Genomic DNA, 17,129 nt, shown 5'->3' on the forward strand with positions numbered 1-17,129 from the left:
TAGGCTGCCAAAAGGTTGTTTAAGGTGTGGGGTAAAATTTTAATGAAGAGAGGTTAGGGTTTTGTGGTGAAACAAGGGGGAAATTAAGCTTGCTTGATTGAACATCAATGGAGGGAGGAGGGAAGGGATTTCGGCTGCATGAGGAAGAGGGTGATGGCTGCTGTAATTTTTGGTTGTTTGGTCTTCATTTAGTCTCTTTGTTAGTTAGTCAAAGGATGGCTTAATTGTGATTGGTCATAGTTTTCTTAATGACATCACCATGATGTCATAAATAAGCTTTTTCCTCACTTTCTTTTCTTTCCTCCACTACTCATCTTCAATTTAATTTCTAGTAATGTTTATCCATATTTTATGTCATATTAATTATTTACTCAACTGGACAAGTCGGCCAAAAATCACCTCTGAAGGCGAAATGACCAAAATGCCCTCCGTTTGGCTGAACGGGTCAAAATTGTCTGTACCGATTGAAAAATTTTTCTAAATATTTTCTTGGCATTCTAATGCCATAGGAACCTTAATGACCCTTCTCTGGAGTCCTAATAATTATTTTATAATTTTTCCCCCGGGTCTAAGGCTCCTCGTTGCGAGAACCGCAACTTCCCTTTGGTTTACCCCTCTCTAGGGCACTGGCTCGTTTAACTTGGTTGTATTTTGTTTCTAAAATTTTTACTAAATTTTTATTATTAATATTTGAGTTAATTATGGTTTCTGACTTTAGTTTAAATATTTTTCCGGACGTTCTAGCTATCCAGACCGATACCGGTCACTGGAACAGTAGAATGTACGGAGTTGTTACCGGGAGGGTGTTACAGGAGTTATGCCACTACCACCACCACCACCTCCACATCAAAAATCTCATATGGAGAGACTCAAGAAGTTTGGAGCAGTGGATTTTCTGGGCAAAAGGGAAGATGATTACATCACAGTGGCTGGTTGGACAGAATCGAAGAGTCTTGAAACAACTTCATTGTACTCGAGCGAGAATTTGGAAGGCTGCTGTATCACTCTGCGAGATGATGCATACCGGTGGTGGGATCTGAGAACTAGTGAGGTGCCACCAGAACAGATAACTTGGGATTTCTTTCTCACTGAGTTCAGAAAGAAGTATGTGGGCAGTGTATACTTGGAAGAGAAGAGAAGGGAGTTTATTACCCTATGCCAGAGACAGCTGACAGTGGCTGAATATGAAAGAGAATTTGTCAGATTGAGCCGCTATGGGCGGGAAATAGTCCCTAATGAGGCAGAGAGATGCAAGAGATTTGAGGAAGGACTAAATGATAACATTAAAGTAATGATTACAGCCTTGGGGATTATAGAGTTTGCCAAGTTAGTGGAAGCTGCACTGAAGGTTGAAAAAGTTAGAATGAATGAGCATAACAGAAGGGACAGACAACAGAAAAGAGGTCGTGGTCGACCGTACATCTTACGCCCTAGTAAGAAATTCAGTGGTTCGCCTACTCAGAGTTTTAGTAGAGCACCAAGTCAGGGTCAGTCACAGAGGTCCAAATCTCAGTTTGCACCAAGGAGAGGCCAGTCCACCCCTTCAATGGCTAGCTCTCTAGGGACAGGGTACAGGGGACCAGCCCCAACGGTATCTGTTGCTTGCCCACATTGCCAAAAATGGCATAAGGGTGAATGTTGGAGGATGACAGGTGCTTGTTTACGATGTGGATCTACAGACCACCTAGTCCGAGATTGTCCATGCAGAACTGCTACATCCACTCCGGTGTCAACTGATAGGCCTGCCCCTCCAGCTCCAAGGGGTAGAAGGCCGGGTAAGGCTGAGGTAGCCAGTACTTCACAGAAACCTGTGTCAGAGTCTGTGGAGAGAGCAGAAGGTAGAAAAACCAGCCAAAGCCTATGCTATAAGGGCACAGGAGGAACAGGATGCTCCAGATGTCATCAAGGGTACGTTCCTCCTTTATAATATACTGCAAGCATTAGTGGATCCTGGATCTACTCATTCATATATTTATATCAAGCTGCCCGTAGAAAAGGGAATACCAGTGGAGGAAAGTGACCAAGACATCCTGGTCACAAATCCGTTAGGCCACAGTGTGGTAGTAAACAAGGTGTATAAGTGCTGTCCATTAAAGATTCAAGGGAAAGAGTTCTTAGCAGACTTAATCAAATTGCCTTTCCATGAGTTTGATGTGATTTTGGGAATGGACTGGTTATCCCATCATCAGGTAATAGTAGATTGTAAATTGAAGAGAATCTCTCTAAAAACTGCTGAGAATGAAGAAATAATAGTTGTGGGTGAAAGAACAGATTTCTTGTCCAATGTCATCTCAGCTACAGTTGCAAGGAGATGGTTGAGGAAAGGGCGTGAAGCATATCTGGCACACGTGGTTAACACTAGGCAGGGTAAACTTGACTTGTCTGACATAACCACAGTAAGGGATTTCTCTGAGGTATTTCCTGAGGAATTGCCTAGTTTACCACCAGAAAGGGAAGTTGAATTTGCTATTGAGATTATGCAGAGTACAGCCTCAATTTTAATTGCTCCATATAGGATGGCACCTGCTGAATTGAAAGAGTTAAAAATCCAGCTACAAGAATTACTAGACAAGGGGTTCATACACCCAAGTGTGTCACCGTGGGGAGCTCCGGTACTGTTTGTAAAGAAGAAAGATGGGACACTGAGGTTATGTGTTGACTACTGACAGTTAAATAGAGTAACAGTGAAGAACAAGTATCCGTTGCCTAGGATTGATGATCTATTTGATCAGTTGAAGGGAGCCAGTGTGTTTTCTAAGATTGATCTCAGATCAGGATATCATCAGCTAAGGGTTAAGGATGCAGATGTGCCTAAGACTGCATTTAGAACCCGGTATGGGCATTATGAATTCCTAGTGATGCCATTTGGGTTAACAAACGCTCCAGCAGCATTCATGGACCTTATGAACCGCATCTTCCATCCATACTTAGATCGGTTCATAGTGGTCTTCATTGATGACATCCTGGTGTATTCCAAGGATAAAGCAGAACATGATGAGCATTTAAGAATTATTCTGCAGACTTTAAAAGAGAAGAAATTATATGCTAAATTGTCCAAGTGTGAGTTCTGGTTGAATGAGATTGCATTCCTTGGACATGTAATATCAGCTGAAGGGATTAGAGTGGATCCCAAGAAGATTGAAGCAGTGATGGAATGGAAGCCTCCTAGAAATACAACTGAGATCAGAAGTTTCTTGGGGTTAGCTGGATATTATAGAAGATTTGTAAAGGGATTTTCCCTGATAGCTGCTCCAATGACCAAATTACTGCATAAGAATATGAAATTTGACTGGAATGACAAGTGTCAAGCTAGTTTTGAGAGGCTGAAGGCTATGTTGACAGAGGCACCAGTGTTAACATAGCCAATGTCTGGAAAAGACTTTGTAGTCTACAGTGATGCCTCACACAATGGGTTAGGGTGTGTACTCATGCAAGAAGGGAAAGTGGTCGCATATGCTTCCAGGCAGTTAAGGCCACATGAAAAGAATTACCCTACTCATGATTTAGAGTTAGCAGCAATTATCTTCGCATTGAAGATATGGAGGCATTACTTGTATGGAGAAAAATGCTACATATACACAGACCATAAGAGTTTGAAGTATCCGCCAACCCAGAAGGAACTTAATTTGAGACAGAGGCGATGGATTGAATTCCTGAAAGATTATGATTGTGTGATTGACTATCACCCTGGGAAGGCAAATGTAGTCGCTGATGCATTAAGCAGAAAATCTATTGTAGCATTAAGATCTCTGAATGCCCAACTATCCTTAACTCATGATGGAGTTATTTTGGCTGAGTTGCAAGTGAAGTCGAATCTGTTACAGAATCTGAGGATGGCGTAAGACAGATGAGAAATTAATGGCTGTTATGGGCAAAATCACTAAGGGAAAGGAAACTGAATATGAAGTGAAAGAAAATGGGTGCTTGTACTATAAAGATAGAGTATGTGTACTAGATGATAAAGAGTTGAAAACTAGTATTCTAAAAGCACATAACAGTGTGTATGCTATGCACCCAGGGAGCACAAAAATGTACCATGACCTGACACTCCAATACTGGTGGCCAGGTATGAAGAAGGACATAGTTGACCATGTAACTAGATGCTTGACTTGTCAGCAAGTCAAAGCAGAACATCAAGTTCCATCAGGTTTGTTACAGCCCATAAACATACCTGAATGGAAGTGGGACCGAGTCACTATGGACTTTGTCAGTGTTATACCTCTCACTTAGAAGAAGCATGATGCAGTATGGGTGATTGTGGATAGGTTAACCAAATCAGCACATTTTCTGCCAGTTAGAATTGACTACTCACTGGAAAAGCTAGCAGAATTGTACATTAGTGAGATAGTTAGACTACATGGAATTCCACTTTCCATTATATCTGATAGAGACCCGAGGTTTACATCTAGATTTTAGAAGAAATTACAAGAATCCTTGGGCACATAACTCCATTTTAGTACGGCTTTTCATCTTTAGACGGATGGACAGTCAGAAAGAATAATCCAGGTAAATTTTGAAACTCCTTGAGTTATTGTAAACAATAATTGAACTGATAATGATAATAATAACCAAATATATGTGATAGGTCCTCGAGGATATGCTGAGAAGTTGTGTTATTGAGTTTGAGGGAAGTTGGGACAGATACCTTCCACTGGCAGAATTTGCATATAACAATAGCTATCAAGCTAGCATACAGATGGCACCCTATGAAGCATCAGATGGGAGAAAATGCGTAACATCTGTATGTTAGACTGAATTGGGTGAAGATAAGCTAGTGGGGCGGACACGATAAAAAGACAGAGGAAAAGGTGAAACTGATAAAGGCCAATTTGAAAGTTGCCTCAGACCGACAGAAATCTTATGCTGACTTGAAAAGAAAGGACATTGAATATGAAGTTGGCGAGAAAGTATTTCTCAGAGTATCATCGTGGAAGAAAGTGTTGAGATTCGGGGAAAAGGGAAAATTAAGCCCTAGGTTTATTGGCCCATATGAAGTTATTGAACATGTGGGACCAGTAGCCTACAGATTAGCCTTACCACCTGAGCTGGACAAGATACATAATGTGTTCCATGTCTCGATGCTCAGAAGATACATATCAAATCCTTCACATGTCATCTCAGCAGAAGAAATTGTGGTACAACCTGAACTGACATATGAAGAAGAACCAATTAAAATCTTGGCACGAGAGGTAAAAGAGCTCAGAAACAAGACAATTCCACTAGTGAAAATCCCATGGAGACACCACAACACGGAAGAGGCAACATGGGAGAGCGAGGAGACAATGAGGCAACAGTTCCCTCAGCTCTTCACATCAAGTAAATTTCGAGGACGAAATTTTTATTTAGAGGAGGAGAATAGTTGTAACATCCTCCCTATACGTGTTCTATACGTTCTATTATTCCAGTAGTTAAATAACAGTCTAGGCAAGTCAAGATGTCTGGAACTACACTTCGGTGACAGTGAACAAACATATAATGATGAAATAAATAAAAAGAAAATACAAGAAAAATTAAAGAAAAATGAAAGAGAGAAAATGAAGCTAAGTTAAACGAGCCGGCACCACAGCGATGGGTAACCGCATTGGGAAGGCCGTTGCTGACCCCAGAACCGCGAGGAACCCTCTGAATTTAATTTTAAGACATAAATAAAGGTTTATTGAAATGTAATTGACACTAGAAATATCAAAGAAAAATTAATAGATTAGTATAAAGAAAAATGAAAAATTGAGAAACAGACAAAAAATTGGTGTTACTGAAAAATCGGGAATGTAACCCGAAGTGGGGTATTTTGGTCATTTGACACATAATGTTGCCTTTTGACCTCAATGTCCATTAAAAATAAAAGATATTACACTTTAGAAATGTCATGAAAAATTAAATTGTGATACATTATGTAAATTGTGAAAGAAAGGAGGTAAATTTGTAAATAAAGGAAACTTAGTATAATTAAACATTAAACCATTTATTAGTGCTCTAGTAACTATAATATAAAGTACATAAAATAAATATTAGTGGGCAGAAATGGGTCATCTTCAACGTTGAGAAAAAGCTTGGGCAGAAATGGGTCATCTTCAACCTTGAGAAAAAGCTTGCCGAATTGTTCCTCCCAAACATGAAGCTATCTCTCTCCATCATCAAGCCCTCATTTTCACTTGCTTCCTTCATTAAAGCTTGCCTATTCACCTTGGGGAAGATATTGGCAACAAGAAAAACCAGATTTGGTGAAGTTTTGATAAGTATCAAAAGTTGTAAGTGTCCAAAATCTCTCCCTTGCTTTAGTAAACCTTGTGTTTAGGTTGTGGTGAGTATTTTGGTGAAGAGAAATGAAAGAAATAGTGAGAAATGGACTTGTCCATTTTTGGCAGCCATGAACCCTTGTTGAGCCTGAGTTATTTTTACTTCTAATGAATGAAAATGAAGGTTGATTAATTCGAATGAAAATTGTAGTAAGTTTGTATTTAAGTATGTGCATGTAGTGTTTAGATTAAATGTGTGAAATGGAACCTTGATGCCTTGAGCAAACTGCCATGTTTGGCAGCCCCTTATAGCATAAATTTGTGTGTGAACATGTGGTTATTAATGATATATGTTAATGTTAAATTGTGGGCAACAAGTGTAAGTGATATTGAAGTATGAATATGTTGAAGTATATGTGTAATATTAGCATTTAAGTATGTTGAATTTTGGTGGAAGTGAATGATGAACTTAATGATGAATTGTGTGCATTGAGCACTTGAACATTCTACCCAGAATTGTTGCTGAAATTGTGTACAATATATGTGTGGAAGTGTTGTTGATTGAATATTGTAGTAATGAGGAGGAGAAGGAACATTAAATTGGGAGTGTATGAGCTTTGTGCAGGTTGTGTATTGAAGGCAGCACCTAAATTAGGCCATAAGTACCAAACTGTGAATGAAATTGGTATGAGGCCAATTGGGGGTGAAACTAGACACCAAATAGGCCAACTTTCATGTAGAAAGGTTTGCCAAAATTCTGCCTAGAAACTGACCTTAAAAATGACCAAATCCGGATTAGTGCATTTAAGGCCTGAAAACAGACCATTTGGGCAGCAGTTAGTGTTTAGGCCATAACTCACTCAAAACAGGTCCAATTAACCTGAAATTTTGACCATGAATAGTTAAGACCTATATATACAAGTCTTATGAAGACACCCAAGCCCAGAAATGGCCAGAACCAAGTCAAATGGCTTGCACAAGTTGGGGTACAAAATCTGCCGAACCAAAAGTGACCTTAAAATTAACCAAATTTTGCACTAAAGGTGCATTCTGTCCAGCTTTAGCAAATTGACCATATCTTGGTCTACACAACTCGGAATGACCTGAAATTTTTCTCCGCGTGCAATAAGACATAGAGCTACAATTTTGCTTTTTGACCAGAAGCTAAAAACCAAGGAAAATAGGACTTTAAGCTAGACCAATCTAGCACACAAAAATTGAGAATTTGACAATTTGCATACATTGATGCTTGAAGCATTTTGGCAATGAATGCCAACTTGTAAAAATGGTAAATTGCACTATATTGGCAGCATATTGAGATATAAATTGTGACATATTGATGCTAGAAACAACTTATCCATATTACCTAAAAAGGTCAACATATGCATTGACTTGTGAATTATATAATAGTTACTAAACTCCAAAAATTGAAGAATTAAACAATTAATTAATAATGTGCCCTAGTTTGCCTAGTTGACTAGTATGGATAGGTTGGCATGCCAATAGGATTCTGACAGCTGTTTTGTAAATGGCTTCATGCCATACTGTGCTTTTACGGCTTATTATGCCGCACTGTGACTTTAATAGCCTACGGCTATACATATTGTGTTTTTATTTTTGGCTTATCGCCAGGTTAACTATATGGCTTTTTAGCCACGCTATTTGCACACCGGGAGACACTTTGTGACCGATGGTGTGACGGCCTGAGGTACTAGGTACCAGTGCCAGTATATCCATTTATCCAGTCTGCTCAGTATATAGGCTACACGGGCAGTAATTCAAGTACTATTAAATTCAAATACCTAAATCCAGTCTGCTGACATACCGCACCACCAAAAATTCATAAACACTTTATTTACTTTATTTTAGTGTATATTTCTTTATATTTGGCACCACTAAGCAAAATTGCTTAGCGCGTTGCTTTTGTAACGCGTAGGTATTGGAGACACAGCTGGGGAGCCCAGCAGACCTACGACCGGGTGAGACATCAGATCTGCACAGGAGTCCAGAGTCATCTGCACTGCATTGCATACATGGTAGGACTTAGGATATCTTGTATTTTGTAATTTTGTTGTATATTTGAAATTCAGCCCTGTATTTTGTAATGTTATGAAAGCTCTAAAGTTTGTAATATTTTGTACATATTAAATGACATGGAGATTTTCTATATATATTTAAATTATTATGGACTGTATTATGGAACTGTTTAATGACTGTAAAAGTCTATTGACTTTACTGAGAAATAGAGACTGTGAAATATTTGAGATTTTGATATCATCATATTAAACTGTTTTCAACAAGTTTGGAAGGACAATTTGTCCTAAATATAGACGGCACCTTGCCAAATTTTTATTACCAATCTTGAAACACTGATTTTATCAAAGTATGACAATAGTTTCAGCATGATATGAATATTACATAAAAGACTTCTTAAAATCAAATTGAGTTCAAGAAATGAGATAATCACAGACTAGGTGTTCCGGCACGCCGTGTAGCACGCCTTGCTTGGCTATACTGTAGGCGGGTGAGAGGTGTTACAATAAGTGCCTATCATATTTTTTATATGGCTTGAGGCTCACCATTCCATCTTATTTACATCTCAGATAAATAACTTGGGAATAAACATAATTACAATCTTTCTGGATAAGTCATATCCTTATTGTGAAGTATCCTCGATTGTGAACCTATTTATGATACTTTGAGCTCAAAATACTGTCACTCATATTCTTAACAACTTAATAATAGAATTTCTAACAAAATATCAATGGACCTTTTCTATTACACATAAATATATTATGTAAACGAAAAAGTGAAAATACCTTTCATTAATAAAACATGTACAAGATACATACTAAATGATATGCCCTAATGCATACTACTAACATATATTATTTATACCCATTGAGTTTTGGTTGATGTAAATATGGTATTGTCATATGTATGTATGTAAAATTGAGCAGTTGTATAGTAAATTATAATAATATTACCTTTTGGATTTTTATGCTTGTAAATTAAATTGTGATTGCAAATTATTTATTTTGAATGCAATGTGTATAAATTAATTTAAAATATTTGAGATGTCAATTTTGTTTTGAATTGTGGAGATTGGGTTGATTTGTATTAATTGAAAGTTTTAGCGGTTGAGATTTGATGAAGTGCACTATTTCAAAGTGTTTTCATAGGTTTTGAAGAATTGGGTTTTTTTCAATTATAGACGGTACTCTACCAAGATGTTTATAAAATTTGCGGAAACTTTAAATTGATTGAAAATTTGATATGTGGTTTAACTTAAAGTAAAAGTTTTTATTTCCTACCAAAAATGCTCACCACTTCCAAAAAGTAAGAAAATTGTTTTAAAATCCCTTATAGTGTATTTAATGGGTTATCGGTAGGTGAAGTTCGGTAATTCATTAAGTATACTATGGGATCATGTTATGTCTCACAGAGGGGTAAAGTGTGATATGTTTTAGTGGTATTAGAGCATGGTTTTGAAATGAATTTTGATTATGCATGTGCACATTTTCTTTGATAAGTACGACTGCTCAAGTGTCCTAAATTGATACATATGACATATTTACATCATGAATATACACTAATGGAGGTCAACCTCCTTGTGTTTGATCTCAGGAAGTAGAAATTGTGGAAAACAGAATGGAAGAGGGAGATCATTCCGTAGAGCAATCTGTCGAGGCTGAGGCCCAAGGAGAAGCCCCAGCACTCCATAACGTGAGTGGGTCAGCCACTCTAGCTCCTCCTCAAGCACCCCAGTTTTGCTCAGTTTGCACAGCAGACGACTACGTTCTTTCAACAAATGGTGGGAAATGTTCCACCACAAGCTCATATGCAAGCACCTGCAGCACAACCACAGCCCCCGGCTCGACAATATGAAAAACTAATGAAATTTAGGGCTACCGAATTCAAAGGAATAGTGGATCCACTGGAAGCAGAATAGTGGTTAGAGAGGATGGAACAAGTTTTTAAAAAACTACAGTGTGCTGAAGAGTTAAAGTTCAAATATTCAGTATCACTTCTCCAAGGGGATGCATATGAATGGTGAAAGACCATCCCCCATAGCCTGGTAGAGACACTAGTTCTCACTTGGTTCTACCATGTTTAGACACTAATACATAGTATAAAATGCACCTAAGGTCCTACCATGCAATGCAGTGCAGGTGACTCTGGACTCCTGGGCAGATCTGATGTCTCACCCTGTCGTAGGTCGGCTGGGCTTCTCAGTAATGTCTCCAATACCTACGCGTTACAAAAGCAACGCGCTATGCAATTCTGCTTACTGGTGCCAGTTATAAAAGAAAAATATTCTAAAATAAAATAAATAATTACTTATGCAATTTAGTGTTAGTATCTTTGTAGACTAAGATTTCAGTGATCTGTAGTAAGATTTTTAATTTCACACTATTCATGTCAACATTTGTTACAGATTAGTTTTTCTGTAATATTTAATAAGATTATTCTTTTATTATTGTTTCTACTTTTTTTTGGTAAAATTTTATTTTTGCGTACTTTAGTTGTACTGTATGTCAATAAACTTAATTTAACTGTCTGAATTTAATAATACTTGAATCAACTGCCCGTGTAGCCTATACACTGACCAGACTAGATAAATGATTAAAATAACACTGGGTACCTAGTACCTTAGGCCGTCACACCATCGGTCACAAAGTATCTCCCAGTGTACAAACAGTGGGGCTAAGAAGCCATGTAATCAATCAGGCAATAAGCTGAGTATAATAACATAATCCGTATAGCCATAGGCTATTAAAATCCGTATAGCCATAGGCTATTAAAATTCGTACAGCTGTCAGTACCTATTGGCATGCCAACCTATCCAAACTAATCAACTAGGCAATGCTAGGGCATTTACAAACTTCAATATTTAATTCTTTATTTTTTAGGGTTCATAAATTATTATGCCTTTCACTAGTCAACAAAAACGTTGACCCTTTGTAACGATCGAGCTCCAACCACTAGAGGAATTGTCTGCTTTGGCCATAAGCCTCACGGTTTTATCCCATAGGTGGAATGGAGAACTTCCCAGGAGGTCACCCATCCTAGGATTTCTCTCAAGCGAGTACGCTTAACCCTGGAGTTCTTCCAACTCTCCAGGCCATTCCACCAAAAGGCGCCTCTAGTGATTAGTTCCCCCATTTTACATATCATTACTTTTTGAACCCAAGACCATCTCTGTGCTTTGCTGAGGTGGGATTTGCCTAAGGGACCTTTCTCCCCCCCTTTTAGGACTTAGCGTCCTCACTGAGGTTTGCCCCACCATCACCCAAGAGGACACGCGAGCGGCTCTGATACCAATTATAACGATCGGGCTCCAACCACTAGAGGAATTGTCCGCTTTGGCCATAAGCCTCACGATTTTATCCCATAAGTGGAATGCAAAACTTCCCAGAAGGTCACCCATCCTAGGATTTCTCTCAAGCGAGCATGCTTAACCCTGGAGTTCTTCCAACTCTCTAGGCCATTCCACGAAAAGGCGCCTCTAGTGATTAGTTCCCCCATTTTACATATCATTACTTTTTGAACCCAAGACCATCTCCGTGCTTTGCCGATGTGGGATTTGCTTAAGGGACCTTTCTCCCCCCCTTTCGGGACTCAGTGTCCTCACTGAGGTTTGCCCCACCATCGGCCAAGAGGACACACGAGTGGCTCTGATACCAATTGTAACGGTCGGGCTCCAACCACTAGAGGAATTGTCTGCTTTGGCCATAAGCCTCACGGTTTTGTCCCATAGGTGGAATGGCCTGGAGAGTTGGAAGAACTCTAAGGTTAAGCGTGCTCGCTTGAGAGAAATCCTAGGATGGGTGACCTCCTGGGAAGTTCTCTATTCCACCTATGGGACAAAATCGCGAGGTTTATGGCCAAAGCGGACAATTCCTCTAGTGGTTGGATCCCAATCGTTACACCCTTTTTATACATCATGGATAGGTTGATTCTAGTATCAACATGTCACAATTTGCATTTCATTATGATGCCAATATAGTACAATTTACAATTATTACAAGTTGGTATTTATTGCAAATTTTATTTCTAAGACTTATTGCATGATATTGTCAATTTTTCAGTTTTGGTATGCTAGATTGATCTAGCTAAATGTTCTATTTCCCTTGGTTTTTAGTTTCTGGTCAAAGCAAATTTATAGGTGTATGTCTTATTGAATTTTTGCTACTGATTTCATGTCATTCTGAGTTGTATAGATCAAGATATGGTCAATTTACTAAAGCTGAACAGATTGCATTTTCAATGCAATTTTAGGTCATTTTTAGGTCAAATTCAATTCTGGTAGATTTAGTACCCTAACTTGGGCAAGCAATTTGACTTGGTTATGGTCATTACTAGGATTTGGTGTCTCATAAGATTTATAGCTCTATGTCTAAGCTTTCCATTAATATAAATTTCAGGTCATTTGGACCTGCTTTGAGTGAGTTATGGCCAATTGAATGACTACTGTTCATATGGTCAAATTCTGAGTTCTCAAAGTTGCAATTCCGAATTAGGTCAGTTTTAAGGTTAGTTTCCAGACAGAATTTCGGCACCATTTCTATATGAAAGTTAGCCTATTTTATGTCTAGTTTCACCTCCAATTGGCATCATACCAATTAGAGTCACCATTTTACACTTATAACCTAATTTAGGTACTGCCAACAATACACAACCTGCATATGAAAATCACACTTACAATTTGACAATTCTCCTCTTCCCAATATTTCAATATTCATTCATGTCACTTCTATATATATTTAACACAATTCCAGCAAAGCAATTTAGGTAGAACACTCAAGTGCTCAATGCACATCATACACCGTTAATGTTCAACATTTAATTCAACCCAAATTCAATATACATTAACACCTAAATTACACATATACTTCCATGGCAATTACACATACTGCCCCCAATTCAACACCATCATAATTCATCAATAAATTTCATAAATTCACACACAATTTCATGAGGTTAGAGGCTGCCAAACATGGCAGTTTACTAAGGTATCAAAGTCCCCTTTTAAACCCCTAAATTCATGGGCATTAACTTGCTACAACTTCAATTTGAGTTAATCAACCTTAATTCCCATTTATTAGAGGTAAGAAAAACTCAAACAAATCAAGCTTTCATGGCTGTCGAAAATGGCTCCATCCACTTACTCAACAATTCAACAAAGTTTCTTCACCAAACAACATTCCTCAACCTATACACCATTTTTACTAAAGGAAGGAGAAGGAATTGGACACTTACTTCTTTTGGAGCTTTTTAAAAACTGACTAAATCCCTTCTTCTTGCTGCCAATAGCTTCCTCAAGTTGAGTGTATAAGCTTTAATAAAGACACTAGTGAGAAAGGATGGCTAGAACATGATTGCATGGTGGTCCTTCCATGGTTGGCTATGGAGTTCTTCCATGGTGAGAGTTTTGGCTGGTTTTTGTGGAAGGTTGAAGATGATTAAATTCTGCCCAATTCAGCTTTTATATGTCCCATATTTTAAGGATAGTAGAGAACTAAACAATAATTTAATGTTTAATAATTTAAAGTTTTACAATTTACATTTTATGCCTCATTTCTTTCACTATTAATGTAATGTACCATATTTTAATTTTTTATGGCATTTTCAAAGTGTAATATCACTTATTTTTAATGGACATTAAGGTCAAAAAGCAACTCTAGGTGTCAATTGACTAAAATGCCCCTCTTCGGATTGTATTCTTGATTTTTTGGTGACACCGATTTTTATCTATTTCTGGATTTTTTATTTTTCTTTATACTAATTTATTTTTTTTTTGACATTTCTAATGTCAATTACGCTTCAATAAGTCTTTAATTATGTCTCGAAATTTAATTTCGAGGGTTCCCTGCGGTCTCGTGGTCGGCAATTGCCTTCGCCGTAATTTCCCGGTGCGGTTAACCATCGTTGCAATACTGGCTCGTCTAACCTAGTTTCACTTTCTCTCTTTTATTTTTCTTTAATTTTTCTTGTATTTTCTTTTTATTTATTTCATCAGTATTTGTTTGTTTACTATCACCGAAGTGTAATTTCAGACACCCTGACTTGCCCAGACTGACATTAGGTCATCGAAGCGACAGAACGTATAGAATACGTACAGAGAGGATGTTACAACTCTTCCCCTCTAAATAAAAATTTCGTCTTCAAAATTTACCTAGTGTAAATAATCGAGGGACCGCTATCTCCTTGTCTTTTAGCTTTTTCGTATTATAATACTTTACTTTTTCTTTAATCTGTCTCACTAGTCTTAGTTTTATAATTTTATCCTTATTTTGATTTACTATCAGAAATACGTAGCTCTATACAATAGTGCTAAGCGGTATTGTAATCTGTAGCTTACAATACAAACATCTAGAATATTGTGTGGTTACCACGGTATATCCCAATATATCAGATCTTCTAACATCTTATCTTTCTTGACTTCACTTTTTAGAGCTGATTTACCTTTTAATTTTTACTATTCTGCTCAACTTAACATTCTTAAGTGACTTTCATTACACTATGGTTACTATCTTCTTAAAATTCACTCAAATTTTATCAGTTAATAATACTTACCATTTTAGCTCAAGTTTCAGAAATCAGATCCTATTACCCATCATACTGTGGTCTAATGGTTAATAACTAAAATATATTATTCAGATTTATCCATTTGAACTCCTTTATTTAATAATACATAGGTCTATAATATCATAAAGAACAAATACTTTACCTCAACTTTCCAATATGAAATATCTTACTCTTCTCTGGCTTGGGTAACATTTGCAGGTGATGTTACTCTTGCCTCTGATCCTCCTACAGTCTCAATTGCAAGCTTCATAGTACTCCCTGTTGCCTCAGATCCCTCCAAACTACTGTCACTCTGTGTAGTGGGAGGTAATTTCTCTATCCGTATCTATGGCAATTTCCCCTTAGGATAATTTTTCACACGATGGTCCATGGCTCCACATTTATAACAAGCTCCAGTCAACCCCTAACATTCACCTTTATGCCACTTTTTACAATGGTCACATTTTTTTGCCAGTCCCAGTGCACTCATTACTGGTGTCTCTGATTAACCTATTCTAGGTATAGGCCTGGGCCTTTGTCTTTTACTCTGATCAGATGTCTGACTTAAAGGTTCTCTTGACCTCTTATGACTAGGCTAGCCAAATACTCTCTTTTGCTAATTGCCACTCCTATTCATTTCTTCTTATGAGCACAGCTAATATATTCCTTTCTGAATTCTATCAGAAAGAAATTCCAAGTCACCTTGGTTAGCGGCACCACTGTAGTTATACCATCCCATCATCGATAGGTAGCTTCTTGTAATAGTAAAACTGCACATTCCAAGCTCTGTTCTGGTGTGCAATGTAATTGCTGCAAGACTCTTTGAGTCCTTTCTAACCAATACTCTACAGTTGTAGAAACATCTTCTTTTCTGCCATTAAAATCTACAGCTCTATATTTTCTGACCATTCCCACAGGTGACTTCTGCTGAGGCTGTGGTGGTGGAATTACCCTAGTCATCTGTTTAAAGTACTCAATCATCTGCTCAAACAAGGCCTGTTGGGGTTGTGCAGGCACCTCTTGCACTAATGGAGTAGGGTTTTCCCTGTCTCTAACATTACTCTCAGTCGGATTAAGACTTTCTACTTCTTTCTCTATTGTCCTTTGCGATTCTGGGTCCATATTCTGATCAAAATAACCAATCAAAAGATCTGTATTAGAGTCATCTTAATACTTACAAATGCAATGCATGGTATGCAATCTATCTACGTCTAGAAATGCCTAAACTGTGTTCTGATACCACTAAATGTAACACCCCTCACCCATTTACAGTGTAGCCGAGCAAGGTGTGCCACACGGCGTGCTGGAGCACCTAGTCTGTGATTATCTTATTTTCTGAATACTCAATTGGGTTTAAGAACCCATTGTGTGAAATTCACATCATGATTGTTTATTATTTTATATGTTAATAAAATCGGTGTTGCATAATTTTTAACATAAATCTGGCAAAGTGCCGTCTGTATTTTGGACAAATAGTCCTTCTATACCTGTTAAAAGTAGTTCAATATAATAATCCCATTTATTCACATTCAATATTTCTCAATATTTCATCACATTCACATTAATCTCATAGTCCTATACAGTCCATAAAATTTTCAAATACATAAAGAGATACTCAATTTTATTTAATTACAACATATATAAATAGTACATAATTCATGATTTTACAAGTAAGTGGCAAGGTCTCAAAACTGTAAAAAATACATAATACAAAATGCACCTAAGTTCCTACCATGCAATGCAGTGTAGATGACTCTAGACTTCTATGCAGATCTGATGTCTCACCTTGTCGTAGGTTGGTTGGGCTTCTCAATAATGTCTCCAATACCTACGTGTTACAAAAGCAATGCGCTAAGCAATTCTACTTAGTGGTGCCAATTATAAAAGAAAAATATTCTAAAATAAAATAAATAATTACTTATGCAATTTTAGTGTCAGTATCTTTGTAGACTAAGATTTCAGTGATCCGTAGTAAGATTTTTAATTTCACACTGTTCATGTCAACATTTGTTACAGACTAGTTTTTCTGTATTACAGATTCATTTTTCTGTAATCTTTAATAAGATTATTCTTTTATTACTATTTCTACTTTTATTTGCTAAAATTTTATTTTTGCGTACTTTAGTTGTACTGTATGTCAATAAACTTAATTTAACTGTCTGAATTTAATAATACTTAAATTAACTGCCCGTATAAGCCTATACACTGACCAGACTGGATAAACGGTTAAAATAGCACTGGGTACCTAGTACCTCGGGCCGTCACACCAACGGTCATAAAGTATCTCCCGGTGTGCAAACAGTGGGGCTAAGAAGCCATGTA

The sequence above is a fragment of the Hevea brasiliensis genome, chromosome 10, assembly GCF_030052815.1.
Source record: "Hevea brasiliensis isolate MT/VB/25A 57/8 chromosome 10, ASM3005281v1, whole genome shotgun sequence".
Taxonomy (NCBI): domain Eukaryota; kingdom Viridiplantae; phylum Streptophyta; class Magnoliopsida; order Malpighiales; family Euphorbiaceae; genus Hevea; species Hevea brasiliensis.